The following is a 6,000-nucleotide window of genomic DNA, read 5'->3' on the forward strand; positions in this document are numbered from 1 at the left end:
TAGCCAGGAGCAGGGTAATTTTAAATTTCCTTGGTATCCTGGCTTTCTGTGCGTGACATAATGACGTCTGACATGCATGTGCAGACACCAGCGCCGGGGCCTGGAATACCAGAACGCCGAGGGCCATCACAGAGGATGGGGGTGAGTACTCTCAGCTCCCTTGATGATCCTGATCCACAAGGGGAGCTGAAACTTTAACTTCATTTTACTTTCTATTTACTTTAATCACGTGACTGAGGTCAGATTCCGCCCCCCCCCCCCCATGACAGCTCCAGGTTGGTGGCTATCTCCGCTAGCAACATGGAGCTGTCACATCCAGAGCCCGCAGGGCTTTAACCCTTAAAGTGAGCGTGTTTATACGGCCCGCATTATTAAAGCCCAGTAACCCAGAACGTAAAAAGGCAATGGGGCCGTCAGCAAGAGTTACTATATAATGTACATGCTTATGTCAAATTTGAGGTTGGCTGTCTAAAAAAATGCTTTTGAACGTAGAAAAAAGTTGCAAAGATAAGTAAAAAAAACGGAATATATATATATATATATATATATATATATATATATATATATATATATATATATATATATGTGTGTGCATATTGTAACAGTGTCCTCCAGGGGGTGGGGGCGGCAACGGCACACTGGACTCCAAAGTGCATGAAAAACTTTCTTCAGTCTTTATTTCAAAGTATGCTCCAGGCAACAAAGCAGAAACACAAAAGTCCATGCGATATAACAGATGAAAATGCTGCACCTCGCAGGGTGCTCAGAGGGTTTCCCCCTGAGGCTGTCAGGCATTGACTCATTGGGAGCTGCAGTATTTATGCCCCAGTAACGGGGTCAGTGCCTACAGCTGAGCTTCCTGAGAACCAGGGTGAAGTTGTGGACTGGACCGCCACCCTGTCCAGACTAAGAGCCTGGGAGGGAGATATACTCCATCCACAACTTCCCCCTTTAACTGCCTCCAATATATATATACATACACATATGAAAATGACCTGACACCAGCCTAAACTGTCGCCATATGAGCTCTGTAATCCAAAATTATACACGTTATTTATCTAAATGCCTGAAACGAAATGAGAAACCCATTCCTGTACTTTATCTTAGAGTGAATATACTAATTTTAAAAATAAACAGCTATTAATTAAAATAATCTTTTTTTACTCTTAATAAAAGCAAAGAGGCGTAACACAAATTCAGTGACAAAAGATATAAATAAATTGCCCTATATGTCACTGACCAAAATACCCTGGTTCTTAAAGGGGTTATCCAGGAAGGGGCCACTAGGATACATCAGGGTTGGAGAAAAAGCACTGCTCTGACCCCTGTATAGCGGCCGGCGCTCGTAGTGGTAAGTGCGGCTCTAATTGAAATCAATGAGAGCTACGCTTGCAATTACAAGTGCAGCTCCTGGATAACCCCTTAAAGGGGTTAATGTGGTGTAGTCATGCTGAGTTATTTTTTTTTGCTGCCCTCTCCTCATTTTCATATATCTTGGAAATCTCTTTAAATTACCAGTTTTTTTAGCTAATTTGATTTTTTTATTGACTGTTTTACATAATAGTGACATTGAAGTCATGTTCATAGACGCATATACGTCATTTCTTTGCACTTCATATCAGTCATGTGTTTCACCATTGGTTGTTAGGCTATATATATATACACACTAGACTTTGATGATCATCAGGTTTTACTTCTTTATTCATTTTGTGCGTCACACATTTTCATTTAATGGTTTTCAGATTTTTACACTTGCTCCATACACATCAATGCCTCCTGCACACGACCGGGTCGGATCCTGCATGTGGGATACCACAGCAGGATCAGACCCTGTGCCTGGCCGGTGACCCCGCTCACCTGGCCGGATTCTTCTTTTTCTGTACCGCGGGAGTACTGGGGATCTCACCTCCTACAGCATTAATACTCTGCAGTACTGGGAGCCTCTCCTCCTACAGGTGTAATACTCTGCAGTACTGGGGGCTTCTCTTCCTACAGGTGTAATACTCTACAGTACTGGGGGCTTCTCCTCCTACAGCTGTAATACTCTGCAGTACTGGGGGCCTCTCCTCCTACAGCTGTAATACTCTGCACTACTGGGGGCCTCTCCTCCTACAGGTGTAATACTCTGCAGTACTGGGGGCATCTCCTCCTACAGTGTAATATTCTGCAGTACTGGGGGCCTCTCCTCCTACAGGTGTAATACTCTGCAGTACTGGGGGCCTCTCCTCCTACAGCTGTAATACTCTGCAGTACTGGGGGCCTCTCCTCCTACAGGTGTAATACTCTGCAGTACTGGGGGCATCTCCTCCTACAGTGTAATATTCTGCAGTACTGGGGGCTTCTCTTCCTACAGGTGTAATACTCTGCAGTACTGGGGGCCTCTCCTCCTACAGGTGTAATACTCTGCACTACTGGGGGCCTCTCCTCCTACAGGTGTAATACTCTGCAGTACTGGGGGCATCTCCACCTACAGTGTAATACTCTGCAGTACTGGGGGCCTCTCCTCCTACAGCTGTAATACTTTGCAGTACAGGGGGCCTCTCCTCCTACAGCTGTAATACTCTGCAGTACTGGGGGCCTCTCCTCCTACAGTGTAATATTCTGCAGTACTGGGGGCCTCTCCTCCTACAGTGTAATATTCTGCAGTACTGGGGGCCTCTCCTCCTACACCTGTAACATGGAAACATTTAAAGGTAATAATTAGGGATGAGCGAGTATACTCGCTAAGGCACTACTCGTTCGAGTAATGTGCCTTAGCCGAGTATCTCCCTGCTCGTCCCTGAAGATTCGGGAGCCGCAGCTGACAGGTGAGTTGCGGCGGGGAGCAGGGGAGAGCGGGCGGGAGAGAGGGAGAGAGAGATCTCCCCTCCGTTTCTCCCCGCTCTCCCCCGCAGCTCCCCACCCCGCGGCGGCCCCCGAATCTTCAGGGACGAGCAGGGAGATACTCGTCTAAAGCACATTACTCGAGCGAGTAGTGCTTTAGCGAGTATACTTACTCATCCCTAGTAATAATCTAAGCCTAACAGGAAAACTAACCCCAACCCTCTAGTCCAGGCAAACATCACTGCAGACGTTGCTGCTATCAGTGTCCCTGGATCAGCCGTCCCCCTTCCATCTCCTGCAGATGCTGCTGCTATCAGTGTCCCCGGAGCAGCTGTCCCCCTTCCATCTCCTGCAGACTCTGCTGCTATCAGTGTCACCAAAGCAGCCGTCCCCCTTCCATCTCCTGCAGACGCTGCTAATATCAGTGTCCTCGGAGCAGCCGTCCCCCTTCGATCTCCTGCCACCCACAGCTGTGTATTGTGGCTTTTTGCTGTGACAGGGCAGCGCTGATGCAGTCGAGCTCAGCTACTCCTCTTAATTGAAGCCTCCCTGGCGCTCCCTCCTCAGCCCCTACCTGTTTATGCCAGCGGCAGCAGCCCCACTGCTTTAGGAGCCAACCGGCCGATCACCTCCCTCCACACTGGGGAGAGTGACAGCGGGGCCAGTAAAGGGGAGATGGGAGGCCGGTGTCTGGTGCTGCTCGCCTGCCTCCTCTACCTTCAGCACCTGTCACCGCCGCCACTACTGAGAGGCAGATAGGGAGCTGAGTAGCTTCGCTGCCGAAGGATCTTCCCCCACGGCTGCCCGGACAACATTTTCAGTGACTGGCAGAACCTGTGAGGCCGAGGAAGGGGAAGCAGCCACCAGACAATCAGGAACAGGGGGGCGTCACCACCCTTTCAATCTTGTCTGCACCACTACTTCCTGGTGGTGACAAGATACAATAATACCGCTCAGGTCTTTTCTGTCCAGTGTAAAAGACAGGGATGAAAACAACTGTATGTAAGATGGAGACCTAAGAGGTATACGTCACACATATTCTCCCCTATGGCGCTGTCCTGGTTTTCTACCCATGCAGTTTTCTGCATGGAGGATGAAATCCAGGACAGATCAAGTCCTGCATCGCAAAAATGCATTGTGAAAATAGCATTTCTGCCCATTGATTGTAGCATTCTGTGGCTTTTAGGTAATATATAATATCTTGTTGCTTCTATTATACATTATGACAAAAAAATTTTCTTTCAAAATGTTTTTATTACTTCGTAAAGACTTTTTAAGTTTTGCAAACACAAATATAGTAACCATTTACAAACATAGAGCTGAAGTGTAATTATTGACTTGAGATAACGCAAAGTACAGAGAACAATGGAAATAACCTCTAACCAAAGGGCAGTAGTCAGCTGTATGCACAAAAATACAAGTGTTAAGGATAACCATCTCCAAGTGAATATATGAACACAGCTCTAGTCATACACATCCATGCCACATGTAAACAGAGGATGATATGCAGCACCTCTTACTCCAAACCAGAAGATCAGCATGCACAAAATCAGATTAATGAGAATATTACTAAATATCATGTATCTGCTAGAATGGAAACCCCTGAAATCTCAGGCATCTCAAACCAAGCAGAACATATTATTTTTAGTTTCAAATAATTTTATTAATTTTCATCAAAATATAACAGTATATTTGCCAAAAATATACCCCGCGCAGGGGGATTCCAGAGTAGAAAATTTGTGAAACCTAACAAAAGATAATAAAAGATCAAGGCAATGACATCCCTATAATATCATGGTTCTTTAGATTAGCACTACTACTGTCTATTTCTTCCATAGTAAATATAAATTAGGATAGCACCCCTTGGGATGGAAAGCAGCCCAAATGGGCGATAAATTGGGATGGACTCACCCGGTGTGTAGTGGAGTCCGGTCTTGAACTCCACCACCACTTCCACATCCAGGTCCGCTTTGATAGATTTAGTGCCAAACGTCTCCTTGCGTATCCACGTATCCTGATGGGCTATATCAGGAGAGCAGCCAGGAGTCTGTGTCACACTCTTGGTGTAACCCACTGAAGTACTTTCTCAAAATAATTAAAAAATTCTTGTGCTCCTTTTGGATCAAGTTCTCTAGGGAAAGGATATTGCCATTCACTATAAAAAAATCTTCCTTTATTCCATCACAGCAAGTGCAACGCGTTTCATCGCATATGGAGACTTTATCAAGCACATATATAAAATCATCCAAGTAGAACATATATATATATACACATTCATTAATTGCTTCACCTTATGTCCCGTGATCATACTCCTCACCCTGTTGTTTCTTGTTGATCTATCTGGTGCCATTGCGGCCTCCCGCTCGCATATTTCTGATTTCAGTCGCAGTCCAGCAGCGCTGCTGATTAGAGCCACCTGATTGGCTCTTCGGCACATGTGACTACACAGCGTGCACGCGGATTGCCTTCAGCAGCCGTGCACTACACACTACACTTAAGCAGCACGGGGTTAGGTTTAGGGTTAGGGTTACCTAAACCTAACCCTAAACCCTATCCTAACCCTAACCCTAAACCTAAACCTAACCCTAAACCCTAAACCTAACCCTAAACTGTAAACCTAACCCTAAACCCTAACCCCGTGCGACTTAAGTGTAGTGTGTAGTGCACGGCTGCTGAAGGCAATCCGCGTGCACGCTGTGTAGTCACGTGGTTCCGAAGAGCCAATCAGGTGGCTCTAATCAGCAGCGCTGCTGAACTGCGGCTGAAATCCTAAATATGCGTCCCGCTGCGTGTCCCACACGTGACGTATCACATGTGTTCCCGTCGCGTGATAACGTCATCACGCTCCTGGCGCCCGATTACAGCGTGTGGAACGCATAGTGGAGCGCTGGCCTCTTTGCCTGCATGATGACGTATGGAGGGGAGGAGTAGGAATCCCTGAATCAATTCTATCATTAGTTATCGGCGCTCTGAAGCCTTTATACGGGGGTATACTTGAACAAGCGCTATAGCCCCTAGCGCTTGCATCCAATACCCTACCAGAATGAACTTACAGAATCTCTCCCTCTGTTATTATATAAAATATATATATTCTTATTTTAAAGCTTTATATGCTTCAGCTGCCGATAAATAAATATATTAAATGATGCATATTAAAATAACATGTATATTCTTGTT

Source organism: Eleutherodactylus coqui, chromosome 4 (assembly GCF_035609145.1).
Source record: "Eleutherodactylus coqui strain aEleCoq1 chromosome 4, aEleCoq1.hap1, whole genome shotgun sequence".
NCBI classification, from domain to species: domain Eukaryota; kingdom Metazoa; phylum Chordata; class Amphibia; order Anura; family Eleutherodactylidae; genus Eleutherodactylus; species Eleutherodactylus coqui.